At 37.2% G+C, this 23,015-nt stretch overlaps 1 long non-coding RNA gene across 1 annotated transcript in view; it reads left to right on the top strand.

The window, feature by feature from the left end:
- The window catches only part of LOC141279664 (uncharacterized), a 451,303-nt gene that overhangs the window by 383,131 nt on the left and 45,157 nt on the right, over positions 1-23,015 (top strand). The window contains exon 4 of the long non-coding RNA XR_012334248.1: positions 21,717-21,786. This is a non-coding gene — a long non-coding RNA (uncharacterized lncRNA). The remainder of the gene's footprint in view (positions 1-21,716; positions 21,787-23,015) is intronic.

Consider the following 23,015-nt stretch of genomic DNA (forward strand, 5'->3'; position numbering starts at 1 on the left):
AGTTTAATTAGGTTCCATTTGTTTATTTTTGTTTTTATTTTCATGACTCTAGGAGATGGGTCAAAACATATCTTGCTATGGTTTATGTCAAAGAGTGTCTGTCCTGTTTTTTCCTTTAAGTGTTTTATAGTGTCTGGTCTTACATTTAGGTCTTTAGTCCATTTGGAGTTTATTTTTGTGTATGGTACTAGGTAGTGTTCTAATTTCATTCTTTTACATGTAGCTGTGCAGTTTTCCCAGCACCACTTATTGAAGAGGCTGTCTTTTCCCCATTATATGTTCTTGCATCCTTTGTTGTAAATTAGGTGACCATATGTGCATGGGTTTTTCTTTGGGCTTTCTATCCTGTTCCATTGATCTATATTTCTGTTTTTGTGCCAGTACCATACTGTCTTGATTACTGTAGATTTGTAGTATAGTTTGAAGTCGGGGAACCTGATTCCTCCAGCTCCGTATTTCTTTCTCAAGATTGCTTGGGCTATTCGGAGTCTTTTATGTTTCCATACGAACTGTAAAATTTTTTGTTCTAATTCTGTGAAGAATACCTTTGGTAGTTTGATAGGGATTGCATTTAATCTGTAGATTGCTTTGGGTAGCATAGTCATTTTCACAATATTGATTATTCCAATCCAAGAACATGGTATATTTATCCAACTGTTTATGTCCTCTTTGATTTCTTTCATCAGTGTTTTATTGTTTTCTGAGTAGAAGTCTTTTGCTTCATTAGGTAGTTTTATTCGTAGGTATTTTATTCTTTGTGCTGCTATGGTAAATGTGATTGTTTCCTTAATTTCTCTTTCTGATTGTTCATTGTTAGTTTTAGGAATACCAGAGATTTCTGTACATTAATTTTGTATCCTGCAAACTTATCAAATTCATTGATTAGCTTTAGTAGTTTTCTGGTGGCATTTTTAGGATTCTCTATGTATAGTATCATGTCATCTGCAAACAATGACAGTTTTACTTCCTCTTTTCCAATTTGTATTCCTTTTATTTCTTTTTCTCCTCTGATTGCTGTGGCTAGGACTTCCAAAACTATGTTGAATAAGAGTGGCAAGAGTGGACATCCTTGTGTTGTTCCTGATCTTAGTGGAAATGCTTTCAGTTTTTCACCATTCAGTATGAAGTTTGCTGTGGGTTTGTCATACATGGCCTTTTTTATGTTGAGGTAGTTTCCCTCTATGCCCATTTTCTGGAGAGTTTTTATCATAAATGGGTGTTGAATTTTGTCAAAAGCTTTTTCTGCATCTTTTGACATGATCATATGGCTTTTATTCTTCAATTTGTTAATATGGTGTATCACATTGACTGATTTGCATATATTGAAGAATCCTTGCATCCCTGGGATAAATCCCACTTGATCATGGTGTATGATCCTTTTAATATGTTGTCAGATTCTGTTTTCTAGTATTGTGTTGAGGATTTTTGCATGTATGTTCATCAGTGATACTGGTCTATAATTTTCTTTTTTTTTTTGTGATACCTTTCCCTGGTTTTGGTATCAGGGTGATGGTGGCTTTGTAGAATGAATTTGGGAGTGTTCCTCTCTCCACAGTTTTTTGGAAGAGTTTGAGAAGAATTGGTGTTATCTCTTCTCTAAATGTTTGGTAGAATTCACCTGTGAAGCCATCTGGTCCTGAACTTTTGTTTGTTGGAAGATTTTTATTTACAGTTTCAGTTTCATTACTTGTGATAGGTCTCTTTATCTTGCTGGTTCAATCTTGGAAAATTGTACCCTTCCAAGAATTTGCCCATTTCTTTGTGGTTGTCCATTTTATTGGCATATGGTTGTTTGTAATAGTCTCTTATAATCCTTTGTATTTCTGCGGTGTCAGTTGTGATATCTCCTTTTTCATTTCTAATTTTACTGATTTGCATCCTCTCCCTTTTTTTCTTGATGAGTCTGGCTAAAGGTTTATCAATTTTGTTTATCTTCTCAAAGAACCAGCTTTTAGTTTTATTGATCTTTTTTATTGTTTTCTTCTTTTCTATTTCATTTATTTCTGCTCTGATCTTTCTGATTTCTTTCCTTCTACTAACTTTGGGTTTTCTTTGTTCTTCTTTCTCTAGTTGCTTTAGGTGTAGGGTTCAATTGTTTATTTGAGTTGTTTCTTGTTTCTTGAGGTGACATTGAATTGCTATAAACTTCCCTCTTAGAACTGCTTTTGCTGTGTCCCATAGGTTTTGGGTCATTGTGTTTTCATTGTCATTGTTCCTATGTATTTTTTAATTTCCTCTTTGATTTCTTCAGTGATCTCTTGGTTGTTTAGTAGCACAATGCTTAGCCTCCGTGTATTTGTGGTTTTTTCAGTTTTTTCCTTTAATTGATTTCCAATCTCATAACATTGTGTTCAGAAAAAAAGATGCTTGATACAATTTCAATTTCTTAAATTTTCTGAGGTTTGATTCGTGACCCAAGATGTGGTCTATCCTGGAGAATGTTCCGTGTGCACTTGAGAAGAAAGTGCCTCCTGCCACTTTCAGGTGGAATGTTCTATAAATATCAATTAAATCTATCTTGTCTACTGTGTCATTTAGAGCTTGTGTTTCCTTATGTATTTTCTGTTTGGATGATCTGTCCATTGGTGTAAGTGGGCTGTTAAAGTCCCCTACTATGATTGTGTTACTGTCGATTTCCCCTTTCATGGTTGTTAGCATTTGCCTTATGTATTGAGGTGCCCCTATGTTGGGTGCATAAACATTTATAATTGTTATATCTTCTTCTTGTATTGATCCCTTGTTCATTCTGTAGTGTCCTTATCTCTTGTAACAGTCTTTATTTTAAAGTCAATTTTATCTGATATGATTATTGCTACTCCAGCTTTCTTTTGATTTCCATTTGCATGGAATATTTTTTCCATCCCTTCACTTTCAGTCTGTATGTGTCCCTAGGTCTGAAGTGGGTGTCTTTTAGACAGTATATATATGGGTCTTGTTTTTGTATCCTTTCAGCCAGTCTGTGTCTTTTGGTTGGGCCATTTAATCCATTTACATTCAAGGTTATTATTGATATGTATGGTCCTATTACCATTTTCTTAATTGTTTTGGGATTGTTTTGTGGGTCTTTTTCTTCTCTTGTGTTTCCCACTTAGAGAAGTTTCTTTAGCATTTATTGTAAAGTTGGTTTGGTGGTGCTGAATTCTCTTAGCTTTTGCTTGTTTGTAAAGGTTTTAATTTCTCTGTGGAATCTGAATGAGATCCTTGCTGGGTAGAGTAATCTTGGTTGTAGGTTTTTCTCTTTCATCACTTTAAGTATATCCTGCCACTCCCTTCTAGCCTGCAGAGTTTCTGCTGAAAAGTCAGCTGATAACCTTATGGGGATTACTTTGTATGTTTTTTTTGTTTGTTTTTCCCTTGCAGCTTTTAATATTTTTTCTTTGAATTTAACTTTTGTTAGTATGATTAATATATGTCTTGGTGTGTTTCTCCTAGGGTTTATCCTTTATGGGACTCTGTTTGCTTCCTGGACTTGGGTGACTGTTTCCTTTTCCATGTTAAGGAAGTTTTAGAGTATAATCTCTTCATATATTTTCTCAGGCCCTTTCTTTCTCTTCTTCTTCTGGGACCCCTATAATTCGAATGTTGGTGTGTTTAGTGTTGTCCCATAGTTCTTTGAGATTGTCTTCAGTTCTTCTCATTCTTTTTTCTTTATTCAGCTCCTTGGTAGTTATTTCCACCCTTTTGTCTTCCAGCTCATTTATTCGTTCTTCTGCCTTAGTTATTCTGTTATTGATTTTTCTAGTGTATTTTTCATTTCAGTTATTGTGTTTTTTATCTCTATTTGTCCTTTAGTTCTTCTAGATTTTTGTTAAACATTTCTTGTATTTCATCAATCTGTGCCTCCATTCTATTTCTGAGATTCTGGATCATCTTTACTATCATTACTCTGAATTATTTTTCAGGGAGATGGCCTATTTCCTCTTCATTTATTTGGTCTTTTAGGATTTTCCCTTGCTCTTTCATCTGTGACATATTTTTTTGCTGTCTCATTTTACTTTATTTATTTATTTTTGATGAGTGGGATTGTGTTTCTGTCCTACTGGTTGTTTGGCCTGAGGTGTCCACCACTGGACTGTAGGCTGTTGGGTAGAGCTAGGTCTTGGTGCCAAGATGAGGACCTCCAGGAGACCTCACTTTGATGACTTTTCCTTGGGGTCTGAGGTTCTCTGTTATTCCAGTGGTTCGGACTCGGAGCTCCGACTGCAGGAGCTTCGGCCCAACCCCTCCTGGCTTATGAACCAAGATCCTGCAAGCAGTGTGTGGTGGAAAAAAAAACAAAAAAAGGAGAACAATAACAAAATAAAATATAAATTTAGACTAGGAAACTAACAGATATGTTAGAAAGAATATAAAAATATAGATGAAACAACAACTGGAAGGTAAAACAGAGCCACAATAGTAAAAAAGAGGAGGAGAAAAAAAAGGTGAAAAGGCCTTGGCTGTGGAGGGTGGGGCCTAAGCAGGGGCAGGGTTTGGGCATGGGCAGGACCTATGCTTAGAACCCTCAGGGCTGAAAAAGGCCCTGGGGGGTGGGGCATGGGGCTTAGGCTCAATGGAACGTAAGGGGCCCAGGCATGCCTCCCGCCTCTGGTCTCAGAGGGCGAGGGACCCAGCCTGGTAGCTCAGCAGGTGTCCCGAGCTCGAGTGGGTGGGCCCAACGCCCTCCGCTTTTCTCCTGCTCCTCCAGTCCTGGAGAGCCCCTCCTGCCTGCCTCTCCTGATCTCCCCCCAACCTCCCTCCTATGCCCCCAGGACCAACACGGCCCGGAGGGGACCTCTGAGGGCGTAGGACCCGGCTTGAGAGCCAGGCAGACTTCCCTGGCCAATTGGGCAGGGGAAAGGCTGGGCCCACTCCCACTGCTCCCAGCCCCTGAGGGTCCCTCCAGGTGTGGGAACCCCCCTCAGTCACCCCTCAGGGGTGCCGATCCTGTCCAGCCTTCACTTCTCCTCCCCCCTCAGTCCTCCCACATCCTACAGGTTCGCTTGGGGGTTCCTCCCCTCTCCTTGGGCATTGAGGTCCCTGACTAGCGTCCGGCAGGCACCCTAGTTGTGGGGAGACGGGAACTCCACGTCTTCCCACACTGCCATCTTGACTCCGCCTTGTGTTTCTTTTACCATTCTTTCTCTGCTGCCTCCTCTGAGGCTCAAATCACATGAATGTTAAATGTATTCACCATATCTCATAAGCCTCTTACACTCTTTAATGCATCTTCCATCTTTTTTTGCTTTCCATGTCAAGTCTGGACATTTACTGACAACTTATTTTTCAGTTCACTTACTCCTGCTATCTGTAAGTAAATTGATTTATTAAGTTCTTAATTTCAGTTATTTTAGTTTTTATTTCTGCAATTTCCACTTGGATCCTTTTATATAGAATCTGATTCACAGTGAATTCCTTTTTTTTTATCATCTATTTTCTTGAAGTGATGACAGTTTAATTAAGCCTGATAACTACAGTGTGTATAACACTTGCATTTCCATTTGTGCTCACTCTTTTCCTCACTTTATTCATTCATTTATTCATTCATTCATTGATCTGTGTAGGCATATATGTGCATTCATTCATTCTTCCGCGTATACACATATATGCATTTATTCATTTAGTTGGTATGCCTGGTAATTTTTGATTAAATGCCAGTATTTCATAGAGAAATTGTAGATAGTATGGATGATTTTTTTATTCCTCTAGAGAGGATTTACTCGATTATCTGGCAAATAGTAGATGAATAGATTACCTGAGTCCAATTAAGAACTGGGGAGTGTTTTTAAGTCTTATTACTAAACTAATGGCATAATCCTCTAGGTGTTTGAAATGTGAGCATGTAGCATTTACTACGATTCTCCTTAATGATAAATATTGAGTTTCAGTTTTTCTGTGTCCATTACTTTGGGTCTGCCAGAAAGCCCACTACTGTGAGTAGCTACTTTCTGCATGATTTCTTAACATTTTGCCCTGTGTATCTTAAATATAAGCAAATGCGTCAATATGAAATTGTGTGACAAGGGTTGGGCTAACTTCTTTGTTCCCCCTTCTCTGTGAAAAGGCCTTAGTTACCTTCACATCTCTGAACTCCATTTTTTGTCTCCTTGCTCTAGAGTACTTTACATAATTTTTAATGGTCTCCTGCCTCTTAGAAGCTGTCCATTTTCCTATTTCTCAGCCATGTACCAAAAATAGGTAAATGCCCCAAAGGGAAAAGCAGTGTACAGAAAGTTGGGCTCAATTCAATGAGCTTCCCTTACTTCCAGATTATAGCCCCTCATGTCCTGGCTGCTTTAGCAGCTTTTCTATACTTTCAGAAAGTTTCATTTCTGTACCTCTTTCATGATAGTTTCCATTGGGAGAGTTCATATGCTACAAGCTCTACTCTTACAGCTAGAAGTAGAAATCACTGCAAGAACCTATTTTTAATTTCGAAAACTATATCTAGTTGTCAGAATTCTTCAATTTCATGATAATATGCTTTTTTAGTTAGACAACATCATCTTGATCAACAATTAATTAAAATCTTAAGTTCCTTTCTGTTTCATTGTGTGTTTCTTCTTATATTAATTGTCCTCTATATTTATTATTATCTTTCAATTGTATGCCTCAAATACTTACTAATTTTTGGTTCATCATTTATATCTATTTTTATGGGCAACTAGTAGAAGTTTGTTTTAGGCAGTTGTGTGTGTCTATTTTCCTAAAATACTACTTCACTGAATGGAAAAGTTGTTGTGGTTTCTGTGTAAGGGGCAAATCTGACCCATTGTCAGGACTTTTTCTTTTTTTTAATGGTGTTTGAGTTTGGCTTAGGAGGATTTGCTTGGGACTCATATAATTACCCAAGTAAGAAGTATTTTCTCTGGGAGTGGAGTGCTTTAACATGTTTTTCCCTGCAAGTTGGAGCTCCCTTCATTTCTCTAAATTGCTTTTGTAGGTTTGAAGTTATCATGGCTTACTTTCTTCTCAACAGCTCCATCACCCACACAGTGGATCCCTCCCAGGAAAATAATTTACTCTGCTTAAAGAGCATTTTGTTTAGATCACTGACTAGGAACAAATTCTATAGGCAGAGGAAAGAAGTGTGTCCCCAGTTATGCAGGACCATGCGTAAGACAACCTGCAGATAATTCTCCAGGAAACGATCCTGAGAAGTTTCCGTAAGTCCTCTGTTCCTAGATGCTCATTTTTGTTTGGCTGCTTTTTGTGACTCCACCTGGCAGAGTCATCTTTCAGGTATATATTCTCCCTTGTGTTTTTTCGTCCACATAAACCTGTCTGCTTTTCTTCTTCCAAGTTACATCAGTCAGTTAACTTCAATTTTGTCTGACAAGTTGCACCTTTTGCTTTATGGTTACTTCTACTATTAAGAATCTATCGTTTGTGGCATTTGGAGTTAAACTAGGGAGAAGGAGATACTGTGAGTAATCAATTTGGGGTTTTTAAATAACATATTCTGTATTTAACAGTATGTATTTTATAAATTTATGTAGACATATATACAGATAACATTAAAGTCTCACTTAGGCTATTTGCTTTTGCTTAACTCTACTAAAACATCATATAAAGATGGCCATGAATTGATACATTAAGCTAGAATTATAATACTTTCACATTTTGGACTTCTGTGATTATATGTCCTAGTATAATCTGTTTGCTATAATAAATGATTTCCTGATTTTACTTAAGGGGTTAATGACATTTGCAGACGCCTTGCTTTTCATGTATTCTCTCTTATCTACATAAAGTCTATTATATTTACTTTGTATAAAATATATACTTAAGTCCTCCCTTTATAGTATATTTATTTTTTTCTGGTGACTATTTACTTCATTTTTGTTGCCATGAGTTACACATAATTGACTTTGTTTTTCAGTGAGAATTAGGAAACATTTGTGAAGAAAGTTTGTAAAACAATGAAGTACTTTTAAAGAGTGTACTGTGATCAGAGTATCTTGTGGAAAGTAATAACATATAAAGCAAAGATAGCTATGAAATATTGAACAAGATGCCATTGTTACTATAATTTCTGGATATATCTAATTTAGTACAAAAATGTATTGAGTACCTATTAGGTGTATAATATTCTACAAGGTGATATGGAAGGACCAGGAAATGAAAAAAAAAAGTTCCCTTCCTTTATTTTTTTTTCCAGTTTTACTGAGATATAATTAACATAGCACCCTTCCTCCCTACTTTTAGAGATTCTAGGGCGGGTGCTAGAGAAGAACAAGGTGTAAGCTGCAGACAAGTAAACGTGCAGTTTGAGTTCAATGTATTAGGATTTCAGGAGAGATGAGCAGAGGGTCCTAAGCTGGCACAAAGCAGAGATATCTAAGTCTGGAAAGTCAGGGTGTGATGTGTAACAAGGGAGCTCACACCACACAGGGCTATGAAAAAATGTATACAGAATTCTTTAACTCACTTCGCCCTTCAGCTATTCTTTTTTTTTTAAAATAAATTTATTTATTTTATTTATTTATTTTTGGCTGTGTTGGGTCTTCCTTGCTGCGTGCGTGCTTTCTCTAGTTGTGGCAAGCGGGGGCTACTCCTCATTGCGGTGCGTGGGCTTCTCATTGCAGTGGCTTCTCTTGTTGCAGAGCACTGGCTCTAGGTGCTCGGGCTTCAGTAGTTGTGGCACGCGAGCTCAGTAGTTGTGGCTCACGGGCTCTAGAGCGCAGGCTCAGTAGTTGTGGTGCACGGGCTTTGTTGCTCCGCGGCATGTGGGAACTTCCCAGACCAGGGCTTGAACCCTTGTCCCCTGCATTGGCAGGCAGATTCTTAACCACTGCGCCACCAGAGAAGCCCCCTTCAGCTATTCTTGTATGTCTAGTCCCCTCACAGGGCTTCTGTCATTTATTTAATTATTTGTTTCTTTATTTATTACTTGTATTTTTTAATCATTGTTGGATAGCAGCACGAAGTGCCAGCTGGCTCCATGCTTTTTTCTATCAATTAGGCCCTTTTGGTCCCAGAGGTTATGGTCCAAGAAGCAAAAACGCTAAGAATGTTATAGAATACACGGTTTCTTACAGGGCTGTGATATCGGCCATAGTGGAGCTGGCTAAACAGTTCAGGTATGCCTGTTGCTTCTGCGTCTCCTGCTGGGGCCGAAGTTGGCAGAGCAATTGATCAGGAAGGAATGGTGGAGGGAAAGCAGGGTGGAGAGCAAGAAGAAAATGGCACCAATCAGGGAGGAAAGCTGGAACCCACATCCCTCTCTTGCCACCGTCAGAGCCTCCACCTTTCGCGCTTCAGGTGACCTGCAAGAGAGGCTAGTTTTCTGTGTCGGGAAGATCAACACGCAGTGGCCCAGGAGCTGGAAAAGCAGGAGGAGGAGACGTGATGGCAGGAGGAGCTGCAGGTTTTGTTGATGCCTCAGGGGCTGTACTTGGCGACTCAGCACTTGGGAGGGGCAGGTCCAGCGCTAGGGTGCTGGTGTGCTGTGGCGGTGCTGGGCTGTGGCCACACAGCAGCCACGGAGCCCCAGTCAGGGGCAGCGGGGGTGGAGCTGGGTGTGGCTGGTGCACTGCTCTGATCGCTGGAGTGAGAAAGGATACAACTGATGCTTCTTTCCCACCTTCCACATCTCATACACATTGTCTGTTTGTGGCCAGTGCTTTGTAAGGAAGGGAGTTCTGAGAAACACAGCCCCAGTTTACTAACTTGGTGGCCCTGCTCTAGGAGCACCACTCAAAATCTTTCATTGATCTTAACTCAGTACCAACTCTGGATACACACTCCTGTACAGTTACGTCTAAGGTTTTCTGCTGCCTTTTGTCTCAAAGTCCAACCAGATTCCCCTCACATCTGGCAGTATATCATCATGGATAAGAGGGGGAGATTTAGGATAAACCTGGATTTCAGTCCTGTGTCTTTCTTACTGTATGACTGTGGCTGCCTCTTTTCTTCTTTGAGTCTTAGTTGCCTTACCAGTAAGATGTGGAGAACAGTGGGCCGAACAGTGGGCCATCCACTGGGCTGCTGTGAGGATTAAGTGGGATATTGCTAAAACGTACTGAACATAGTATCTGGCAAATCATAAAAGCTCCGTGAGTGTAAGTTCAGTGGTGGTATTAGGATATTATTTTAGCAGATGACCTTGCTTTTTACCTTATCAAATTGAGTTACTTCAAAATTGTTCCTCTCCACCACAAAATTTCTCTTATAATTATCAACTTTCTCATGGAAAGAAAATGTTCCTGTTTATTTCTAAAGAGAACTCCTTCTTTAGTTTTCTAAATCCTATTTCTCTACCTTTATTTGTTGATCTATTCTACAAATGTTGATTTATTGCTTATTATAGTGCCCAGCAGAGAAATTACACTGCTGTTTGGAACAGATTCCCCCTCATAAACCTTAGAGATAACCACCGAGAAAGCAGGATGGTTTCTTATTTTGATAAGTCCTATGATGGAAATAAATGGTGTTCTGTGATGGGGTATGACTACTTCAGAGAGTGTTGCTGGAAAAATGTTTTTAGAGAAGGAAACATTTGAAACAGGACCTGAAGCATGAAGATTATCCAAGCTGGGACCACCATGCAAGTATGTGCTGAGTCTCATTCTAACTTGGGGGAATTTAGGGGCATCAGTGAGTCATCAAATGTGCGGGGAAGGGCATGAGAAGAGTTTGCAAGTAAGACGGGGCCAAAGCATGTTTTGTTGGAAGGGAAGGAAAGCTCACTCTATCCCTTATCTTCATTCTTACTAGTGTTTTCAGTTTCTGTCTTTCTACCTGACATTTCAGTTCATCTTATAATTATGTTAATGTCTTTCATTCCCATTAATACATTAAATTCCTTGATTCTGCCAACTCTTCAAACTACTAGTCTAGCTCTCCCATTCTTGCCAAGGCTAAAGTTTTCAAAAGAAGTTGACAGCTGTTACTTTCTTTCAATTTTTTGCTTTACTTGTGGAATCTGGGCACATTACCCTTTTCGACCTACTGAAAGAGCTTTCTTGAAATTACCACCCCTACCTGCTAAATCCAGTGAGATTTCCTAACTGGTCTTTCCTTCTATGGTTTTTTAGCCTTTGGAATTCACTGTGTGGTGTCTGTGTCACATCACAATTCTACTCCTCTTTGCTTTCTAGGCACCACTGTTGTATCTCCTTAGAGTCAACTTCTTGCTTCTATTCCATAAGTACAGAAATTTCCCAAAGCCTCTGTTCTTGCTTGTCTTTGCTACTCTTTCCCTACTTTCTTCTTTGTGTGTATCATCCAGTCCTTTGGCTTCAACTATTATCTCTGCCTTGATAGTCACAAATCTGAAAGTTTAGTCCTCGTAATTCTCTTGCATTGTCATATTTCATTTCTGAGAACTTGGCTAACTGTACCTGGATGTCACTCATGCACTGCCAACTAAATACACTGAAAGATTATTCTCCCTTCTTCAAGAATGAAATCTTCGTTCTCTATTTTCATTTATGATGATTTTACCATTTAAAAATGTAAGGTTATCTTTAACTCCTTCTCCCACTTCCTCATTCCTCACCCTCAGCTTATCAGCCTTTCTTATATGTTTTCAGTAAGAAAAGAAATCTTCTGTTGCCTTCCATATCTCTCCACCACCAAGTCCCCAAACTTTCCCTTATTGTGTTCACTTTTTCTCCTACCACCAGTTACAACCTCCCTGAAGACTTTCCTAGTTAGCTCATATCTTCTGTCTTCTGAATCTTCTCTCTCTCTGCTGGATCATTCCCATCAGAAAACAAAGACTCTTACCTCCCCCATCTAAACAAAGGCAACCGTAAATGACAATACATCAACCGAAGCAGATCTTATCCTTCCCTTGATCTAATATCCCTCTTCTGCATCTTCGGAATTTTTCAGCCTTCATTTAAAGCTGAACTTCCAGAAATAATTCTCTATAAAATATATCAAGTTCTTCACTTTCATTTACTCCTAATCTTGTTAATATCTGGCCTTTCCCTTAAACTCCATTAAACTACTTTTGTCAAACCCCAACAACCTTCACGTGGTCGGTTACAAGGATCACAATACTGTTGTCTTGTTGACTCTCTCAGAGTCGCTCAACATGTTTGTGCTTTTTCCTTGTAACATTCTCCTCCTTTTACTCCTGAGACACTTTGATTTCTTGGTTTTCCTACTATCACCTTAGCTGATGCTGTTTAGGCTTATACAGTTATGATGATTATCATTTTTAATCACTTAGAAGTTTAGCATTCATCCATGAAACAACAAAAAACCCCAATATTTTCATCAAAGACTAACATAAGATTTCTGAGTCTATGATCTATTTTCCCCCATATAGCAGAGGTTTGAATAAAAAATATTTTCTGCATTGATATTCAGCCAAGGGAGAAGACTAAATAAGTCAACTTGAGTCATGAGGGCAGTCAGAAACCTTGTGGTAGAGTGGAAGAGTTTTTTAAGGCAGATACAGTACGTGGGAAAGCCCTTGATGCCTTCAGAATATAAGTGAAGGTATGAATAAGAAGAAATTCTTAACATTCTCTAGACAATATGCTGGAATTCAACAGTCAACAGTATTGTGCTTCCTTTTTTCCTTAAGGTAACTTCTCATCCTCTTTTATTAACTCTTTTATTAATAAATGCATTTATTAATGCATTTTTTGATACACTGAAAATATTTCTGAGCTCCTTCCATGATAAGCACCTCAAAGAAAAATAGGCAGTCTCTGTCAGACACAAAGTTGGCAGACGTTCATTTTCCATTCCCCTCTGAGCTTTTCCAGTTTAGAAACTGCGTCAATACAGAACTAGTTTTCTCTTTGATGTACAACAATTATTCTATGTCTCCATTAATTCCTGGCATTATAATGCCCAATTTTAATGAAACAAACTTGCTTTGTTGATTTGTTTTTCAGCTTGACAGAATGTAGTGGAAGCAGCCAATGCAGATAGAATTTGGAATATTATTGCTTAAGATTACATTTTGACAAATAACTGATTCCTCTGAATCTCCCAGTTTTCTCCTCTTTTATCCCATTAGAATTATTTGATTTATTACTTCTGGAGACAAGATAAATCACTTTGCCTGGTGTACCTTTAAATCAAAACCAAATAAGGAAACTGGCTTTAATATTTTATTCCAGACTTACTTATCTTCACAACCTTTGGCTTAGCCCTGTCAGGAGTGATATGTCAAAGATATCCTTTTATGCAGTGTTTATTCTCTACAATTTCTCATCTTTTTAAAATTTATGAGTGTGACCAAAATTGCTAGAAAGAACATCCAGTGAATTTGTCTGTGATTCAATCTTCCAGTTTCTATTTGATTCATTCTCTTTAATTCACCTTTTATTATTGTGCCCATCTTCTCCTTGTTTACTATTAAATGTAGGACAAAAACCACAACTTCTTTTTCATTAACATTCAAGGCTTTCTAAAATTTAATGCCAGTGGTGAATATTTATTTGAATTCCTGCTAAGCATCCTTCTTTTCTTTTTCTAGTAACAGTAAAAAGAATGCCATTTGGGGAACTAATTGTATTCAAGTTTCAGCTGATACAGTTTTTATTTTCATGGTTGACTCTGCCACTAGTTCCTGGGCACATACGTAATTCAGGCTTAGGCCATCAGAGCGTCGCATTCCCAGATCTCCATGTTTGTTATGCCAGGGAAGGGTAAAATCAAAGCTCGTCAAAAGCCAATTATGGAACTTTTGAGAGAGAGATTACTCTCTTTATCCCTGAACTTGGAATTTTGTAAATATAAACCTGGAACTCTTTAATTCACCTTACCATCTTGCCTTCATGAGGGGAAAAGCTATATCTGAGAATGAAACCAATAAAAAGACAAGCAGATCAGAGAGATGGATAGAAATAGGGTTTGACTTTGATAACATTGATTTAGCTTCTTGATCAAGCCATACCTGAAGGTTGAGTCTTTCATTTTTTTTTTTTTTTTTTAGATGTTGGGGGTAGGAGTTTATTAATTAATTTATTTATTTTTGCTGTGTTGGGTCTTAGTTTCTGTGCGAGGGCTTTCTCTAGTTGTGGCAAGCGGGGACCACTCTTCATCGCAGTGTGTGGGCCTCTCACTATCGCGGCCTCTCTTGTTGCGGAGCACAGGCTCCAGACGCGCGGGCTCAGTATTTGTGGCTCACGGGCCTAGTTGCTCTGCGGCATGTGGGATCCTTCCAGGCCAGGGCTCGAACCCGTGTCCCCTGCATTAGCAGGCAGATTCTTAACCACTGCGCCACCAGGGAAGCCTGAGTCTTTCAATTTTTAATTTACATGATCTAATAATTTCCCTTTCTCATCTCTATCTTTATTTCTTGCTCTCTCTCTTTTCATTGTGCCAGTTTATATATGTCTAAACATTCATATATCAATACTCTTCATGAAATACCTGTGTCTGAAACGTATTTTAACATTTTCTTAAACACATCATTGACCTCCCAACTCTAACATTTCACCAGTATGAGCCTTTTCTTTCACTTTGAATTGTTTATTTTGCATTTGTATTATTTATTTTGCTTTCTGAACTTAACATTCACTTCGATTTGGGTAATGAGTTACTTATATTGTGTATTCTGTGATACCCTTCTAACACTCTTTTTTCTGAACTATCATTTATATATTGTGCTATTGGCCAGCATTTCCAATCTGTAATGGTTACAGTGCCATAGTAGATGCTGTTTATTGACTGTACCTTGTATTTTGTCCTGTTCCCCACTGTGCCTAGAAGTATGCCCTGCCTAGACGTACTGTGAACATTGTTCAGCTTGTTAAAAGATATGCATGTAGTGAGTTCATTTGTGGGGGATTTTAAAAGAGAAACTTTAGATTTAAGTACTCATAGAGGTAGGTAACATAAAAGAGTAAAGCTAATGTAAGACCACGGATCCTAAGCTGTTGTATTATCTCCAACTTTAACAGTGGCTTAGCCATTGCCCTCAAATCCATTGCCCTTTAAAATACTAAGCTGTGAGCCAGTCGACCACACTGGCCAAACTGCCTAATCTAGCCCAATGCTGATGCCCATCCTCTCTGATGAAGGCACCCCTCACTCCTCTAGATTTCAGCTGTCAATGCTGTACTTCTCATATTAAGTTCTGTAGATCGCAAACTCCCACCTCCTGATACTGGTACCAGAGGGTGAGTAAACATCCCACTGTGGAAATATATTATGTCTTCTAGAAGCCTTGAAGGGCCAATCATAATTTAAATTTTTTGTATTAAGGGGTTGTTAAATCATTTAACTTGTGTATAATTTTAAATGGAACTGTTCTATTAAAACAAGCATGGGTATATTATGAAATAGACTATAAATTTTACATGGAATTACAGTGATAAGTTTAAGCAGTCTTTTTAACCTAATTTCTCATTTTTTTAAACGCTACCTCCTTCCTCTCAATAAAAGAAAACATTCAATCAAATAGAAAGCTTCCTAGGCATACATGTTCTACTATCTCTAGCTGTTAGTCTTATGTTGGTGAAGTTATTGAGACATCCTAAAATGATACATTTTGTATTTTCCTTGGACAGTTCAGGAGTATCCCAACATTTATTGAATGATAAGCTCTGTCTAATTGATCTCTATCTTTAGTCCATTCAACCGAGCATTGTCTGTCTTCTCTGTGCCAGGACCTGGGTTAAATATTGCAGAGATTCTAGTAGAAACAGCCCCATACTCACAACCTAACAACTCATTACGTGTTGTGGGGGAAGGAGTGAACAGCTGTAGACAAGTAGGTGTCCTGGGTTTAACATTCCCATTTTCATGTATACCTGAGGCACTGGAAAGCCCCAATCTTCCACCCTTTACAGTCTTGCTAAGGATGAGTTTAGATTTTCTATGTGGCTAGTCATTGATTCTAGCTGACTTCTGACCATTTATAGCTCATTCCTGCCATAATTGATTGTATTTCGTGAGTAAAATGAGGTGCTTTGGAGCATTACTGAATGTGATGATTTGCAAAGGTCTCAAGCTGTACCCATAACATGCGTCAGGGATTTTTTTTCTCTACAGAGATTTGATGAGTACTGTGAGTACTTTAAAGTTTTCTACTTTTAGGGGTTTATATAGTGATATAAAGTGTGAATATGTCTCTTCTCATGAAAAGTGAGAAAATGGCAAGTCCCATCTATCCATCTCTTGCATTTTATTTATTTTCATCTAAATATCAAGAAGATTTCCACAAGGTTTTAGAGGTTTTCTTAAAAAAAATAACTTGGGGGAAGGGGCTCTAATCTTCCTGTTGCATGTGGCTTGAGAAGTTACATAGCCTGGTCTTCTCTTTGTATTTGCAGAAGGGGCTGGGTCTGGTCTAGGTTTACACAGGTATGCATATATGTGTGATTAATTTATTTAATGTACAAATAAAATGCATCTCCTTTATATAGGAAAAGTCTTCACTGTGACCATTCCAGTGGTAGCAGTAGTAAACAGTTTCCAAGGAATTATAAGGCTTGACTGGGAAGTTAAAGTTCAAATTAAGCTCCATGCATATCAACTGGCGTGTGTCATGGGCAATGACAGAGGTAGTGAGATTTACACATAAGTCACAGTCGTATTCCCCAAATAACAGATATTCATGGCTATCCACGATGCCATGCCCCCTATTATTTTTTACTAGGGAATTATTTTTGCTATCTATCTTACCCAAGGGTTTGAGAAAATTTCTTAGAAGGTGTAGCCTGAGGGACAGGGGTATTGGAATTAAAACCTAATTTTAAATCTCAACTCTGTTGTTCTTTTGCCATTTCTTAACCTCTGAGATCCTGTTTCCTTATTTGTAAAATGGTAGTCATGATTATAACACCAATATCATAATAATGCAATTGGTAATAATTAGATAAAATGATGAAATTAAAAGGACTAATAAAGTACATGGCACTTAGGAGGGAAAACGCATTGATCTCATTCTTTCTCCCTCTTTGATAGTCATGATAAAAAAACAATGAAGTGTCAAAATGATGAAATGGATCACAGATGCTTTTTTGATAGAGTTGAGTAATATTTTCCACTATTACCCAACTCATACACCACAGAGTAAATCCAGACCATGTGAACTCAATATATATATTTAAAGTATTTTCTATATTTAACTATTTGATCGTTGTACCTGCTACTACTTTATCCTTGTGCTTAGTCAGTTCCTCACCCTTTCTCTGTTGCATCTGGGTGGATGCTGTCTACTTTAGGTTTAATGCTTCCTCTACTTGGACTGACAGTAAATTGCCATGTTTGGTACCATTTGCAGATGGGAACCTAATAACCACGAAAACTGTACATTTGTTTTAGTTACTTCCTGAGAGGTCCTATAACACATTCTTTACAGCTCTAGTACACTCTGCAATTGTATTTCTTAAAAAGAATGATAATTGGTATTTTGGGGTAAGTAAATAATATAAAGCCACTATAAAGTAAGATGTGGAGAATACAGGAATATAATATGTATGTAAAAGGATGTTTAATGCAGTGCTGTGTGTAGGGGCAAAACAAAAGGGGAAATTTGGGGAAGAAGTTAAATATTCATGAATAAGGGAATCACTGAGTAAATTGTGGTTCATTCATGCAGCGGGGCATAGGAAGCACGATCCTGGCACACTGTAGCCCCAGGGCCACAAGAGTTGCCAGTATACAGTAGAAGCTCAATAAATATTTTTTGTGATTATTAAATTTAATTAGTTAAATCTATATCTTTTGATCAAAAATAATGTCCAAAAAAGTGAAAAAGGGAGCTGCATTAAAATGTAAAAATTGGCAAGTGATCCTGTGTGCTTCATAAACATGTGTAGATGTCTATATTAGGAGAGTGAGTGGTTTGGAAGGAAGAACCCATACCAGACTGCTAAATTGCTTGGTAGTGATGGCGTGGAAATGGAGGTGGTAGGAAGGAGATACAGAAAAAGCAAACAACAACAACAAAATCCTTAGGAAAAAACAAAGCTCAAGGCCTATGTTAAATAAAAGTGAAGAATGTAAAGCTCTAATTTTAATTTTTTTCACATATGTACAAAGTTAATTTTTCACATGGAAAAGGACAAAAGATGAAAAAGGAAACTACTGATTTTTATTCGGTAAAGGGATTGTAAGCAATCCTTGTCTAGAATTTATTATTTAATTTACTTTTGTAATAATGTGCATTATTTATAAAGACAGTAAAGTATAAAGAATAAATAAAAATCCACATAATTACAATTTAGTTATAAACACTGCTAACATTGCTTCCTTCCTTCCAGTTGTTTGTTTTCTTTTTTCTTTCTTCTCTTTTCTCTCCTTTTTTCCCCTTCCCTTCTCTTCCCTTCTCTCTTTATTTTCTTCAGCTATTTACCTATCTATCTAATAGAACTGGTATCACTTTGTGAATGTGGTTTTGTATGTTGTGTTAATTAGTGGAAACATTTTAATGTAACAGTGTCCTTTAAAACATGATTTTGTGTTGACTACTATGCTGTCTGCCATACGGAGATATCATAATTTCCTAACTTATCTTCTAAGGTTTGGACATTTAGCTTGTACCACATTGTGCTGCATTCCTATTGTTTTGCATGTAACCAGGATCCTCCTCAAGATAGGGTGAGAGTCTGATTTATTGTTATGTTTTGTACTTCCAGAATAATAACTGTACACAGTAAATGCTCAGTATTTATTTTTCTGAAATACAGAAATAAGTAGGCATGTTTTCCTGCCCTGACTGTTAGTAATGTCAAACATGAAGATCAATTATGAAATTCACAAATTAGGATTGTATTTACATGTCCACCAACAGAATTTCTTTTTTGGAAGAATGTAATATTTCTTAGCTTTGGTTGAAGCCATGCATGTTTTTAGTGCTTTCCATTTCTTCAAGTATGCCTTAATTTTTTATGTCCTATATTTCACCAGGAAGACCTGGCTTAAAGCAGCAGTCAAATGTTCTAATGTTCTGTCATCAGTATTCAACACACATAGTCTGTCCAAATACCACATATCCTTTTCTTCTCTCTCTCTCTCTCTCTCCATATATATATATATATATATATATTTATGATTTATATATATATATATAAATTTATTTATAATAAATTTATATATTTATTTAAATTATATTTATTTAAATTATATTTATATATTTATATAAATTTATATAAATTATATAATTTATTTAAATATAATTTATTTAAATATAATTTATTTAAATTATATTTATATTTATATATTTATATAATTTATATAAATATAAATTTATATAAATTATATAAATTTATATAATTTATATAAATTTATATAGATTTATATATATATATTTATGATTTATATATATATTTATGATTTATATATATATATTTATGATTTATATATGATTTATGAATCTGTATGTTTATGCTATCAACATGAGCTCATATCTGGTCTTTGGTCTGTGTATATGTGTGCATGTATAATATGAGGTTTTCAGCATCTTTGCTGAGTAGCAAGTGGCAGCTCTTGTTTGCCAAGAACAGATGACAAAGACAAAGGAAATGATTTCACATTGTAACTAACAGGAAAACTTACATTGGCAGAAAATCACTAAATGAGGAAAGAAATCTGTTTCTTTTCACTATTAAAGTAAAGAGTTAAAAATAATTATTTAAAAACGTCCAAAAGGAATACAACATTTACGTATATAGTCGGGCCTAAATTCGAGGCCTGACTTACTCTAAATATTTATCTACACTGTGCTTATTTGGCTCAGCTTTCTACTCAGTCTCATAAAGATTTCGTTCTCAGCTTGACTATGTTGGACCGGGTGCCAAGCATTCGAAAGTTTGTTAAATGTCTATTTTTATTGAAAGAGAATGAAAAACTGGAAAACTTATTCAAATAAATAAGAGGTTCATACCAGAGTATGTATAAGCATTATTATGTAAAAAGTCATTGTCCTGAGGGAAATAAGAACTGGGTACAAATCGTCAGGGCAATGAACTGGTAAATAAATATAGACCCAGCTCTGTGACATTTAGCTGCACATGGACAAAAAACTAAAACTAAAATTTTCAGTTTTAGTTAAAGTTGCTAGCTGAAATGAGTTAGTCTGTTGGTCAAGTTTCCCAGTTACTCAGAACTTTTGAACTATTTGTTCATTTCTATTCTTTATTATTTTGTATTTTTTTCTGTAGATTGGTCAGTGGTAATATATAAATTTCAGTACTTGTCTAATTGAAATGGAATAACGCATATGTCTCTACTAAATGCAAAGTATTGTAATATTTAGGCATTGGTACTTCTTATCATTGTGTGTACATTACAAGCAAGTGTATAATTCAGGCGTTGTAGACAATCCCTAGCCCATATCTGTAGTCATCTTAAATTTGTATAGAGACTATTAACCCTTCCAAATATAATATCTTATCTATGAGATACAGATCAGTGGTAAAGAACTAGTGGCTAGTTAATGCCCACAACAAGAAAGACAATAAGAAAATCTGTCTTGTGTGCATCTGTTTACCATTCTGTTCCTAAGGTTAATAGAAAGATCCTCAAATGCATAATTTTACATACTGGCTTGTTTCATTTCACTGTAAATCCAACACAACATATATGTTTAAGCACTGTCTTACCTAATGCAAGCATACGAAATTATTTAAATTGAGACTGATTCAAAAAATAGACAGAGAAGCAGAAAATTTGTTCAAGAACTTAGACAATTTACATTTCTGTGGACATTAGCCAATTTCAGATTTAGCTGTCAAGCTTTCCTCAGTTTTTGCTTCTCATTAAGTTTCTGGACATTAAGAATCAAGTAGTCTCCTACATTTGTTGACTAACATGATTCGACTATAAAATTTAACTTTTACTCTTAAAAGTTAAACTCTGTAATGTAAACTTGATGTAAAGGACAGAAATAATGCTTTATATATTTACATTCTTGTAAATATAAAGCTTGTTTTCAGTTTGGAAAAATATGAAGAACGATTTAGAAACAAATGTTCAGCTATTTGTGTGAATACCAAACTTCTCAAAATAAAATCTACTTATGAAAAAAAGCAAACATCTAAGAAAATAAATAAATATGCAGAATTTATTTTCATGTATTTAACTACGTAATGATTCCTCTCCATATCATATCTTTTTCAGTGTATTTTCCTTGGAAAACTGACTTAAAGTACACAAAATTAAGATGAATTGTTGGCGCTGTCTTCAGTGAAGACTAGAGTATTTTGTCTCGGACTCAGTCTGATGAGGAAAACTGATAATACTGTGTTGATTTACAGAGCAACACTATCTTTGCAACCAGAGGGCTAGAAGTAAAAGCTTTATCTTACCTTAAATAATAAAAATTCCTACCTATTTTCAGAATAAATCAAAACAAAATATCTGCAGAGAGGACCTAAATTCCCAGCCACAATATCCATAACTTTGACCAGTATTCCTGCTGTTGATACTATCTGGAGTCTTTCCACACTTGCCCAGCAGGTCATCAGTTTTCTTCACAGGTTTGAAATCTGCTTCAGATACAGGCAGGTACCAATGGAGGCAGGATGACTGTGTGCGAAGGGCTGTCTTATGAATGTTGGAAAGAGGCATCCAATGATAGCAGCAGGGGCAGAAACAAACAAATATGTCCTTTATAATCATGAATCAGGTGGATAGTGCCCAATTAGCAATGGGCATGACCTGTTTGTTAGCATAGTACCAGATTTCTGGGCGTATGTGGTATTTCTTTTCAGGGCTGGAGAGAAAAGAAGAGGAACTGGGGTCATTTTATGCTTCTTTTTCCAAGGCTAATTCTAAATCCAATTTGACTGCTTTTTTGCCATTCCTTCACTTAGGAAAAGGAAGAACTCAAGATGGATCAAAAGAGAAAAACGAGGGGAAAATATTCAAGTCAAATGCCCTGAGGTGGGTATCCCTTGTTCAGCACCTCAAAGGGTTTTGAGAGATTTCCGTGTCCATTGCTTACTTCCAGGTCGCTGGCAAAGCCAACCAGTGGAATGAATTTAAAATGCTCACAAGCCTGAAAGTCAAGCTGTTGGGCAGTGTGGGTAGGTATGGCTATACAGAGCAGAGTGCCATAGGGTATAAATATAAAACAGAACTTATTGTGAGGAAAATCTTCGAAGCAGGAAAACACTACACATGTTCCCCTGAGGCCTCATTATTTCACACAAAGGTGTGCTTAGGCAGGGTGTGGTGGAGCTGGATCCAACAGGGAAAGAACTCCAGCAGACGGATCCCACCTCATCAATCTCCTCATATTGAAAGGGGAATAAGGCAACAAGGCACCTCTAGTCAACTCTGTCAACAGCAAAAATTTTTTAGCTGAGGGAGTGACCTCATTAGTAAAGAGAAAGCTCTGAACTCTCACTGTACCAGTTTCATCTTCTGTTGATCTAGCTCAGCCGTGGTGAGTCCACTCTTTCCTTGCCCTCCAAAATGGGGAGGAATTGCTCTCCCAATACCAACTGGATGGGTCTCTCCTCACTGGCCCAACTTCTTGGCAGATTGTAGTGCAATGAAGAAAGCTTTAATTTAGAACACATCTCAGTCAACATGGCAGCTGTGAAAACAGCTCCCTGCTCAAAAGGATCCTGTCCATATTCCATCTGCAAGCTCTCAGCAGCCCCAGCCAGCAGTGGAAAGCTACCCTGTACAGTTTGGAAGACAGCTCTTGAAAACCCATTCCATATGTCACAGTGATGCATCACCTTATTTCAGGGATGGAGCTCTGCCAGGACAACCAGTTGCTGAGAGGCAAAGCTCATCATTTTGAAGGACTAGGTGAAGGCAAATTTAATTTCCTCCAGGAGAAAATGTCACCACCACCATTGGTAAGCACGTGGGATTCAGAGAGAAATTTGGCTACATCTTCACATAAAGTTGCTTCTGGAAGAGAAAGACATGATTTATGATCAAAGGGCCAACATTTTCCCGTAGGGGGTTTATTTCATTTATGAAGAAAAAGGGAAAGACATTTAAACAAGAGACTTGCTAGTTTTTCTTGATGATCAGAAAACCTTCCCTGCCATTTTGGCTGTAATAAACAAGGTAAAGTGAATTAAAAAACAACTTGTGATTTCTATGCCAGTGACTGAGAGGCAGGTGATTAACATCTCCCCAGACAAGATCCA

The sequence above is a fragment of the Tursiops truncatus genome, chromosome 10, assembly GCF_011762595.2.
Source record: "Tursiops truncatus isolate mTurTru1 chromosome 10, mTurTru1.mat.Y, whole genome shotgun sequence".
Classification (NCBI taxonomy): Eukaryota; Metazoa; Chordata; class Mammalia; order Artiodactyla; family Delphinidae; genus Tursiops; species Tursiops truncatus.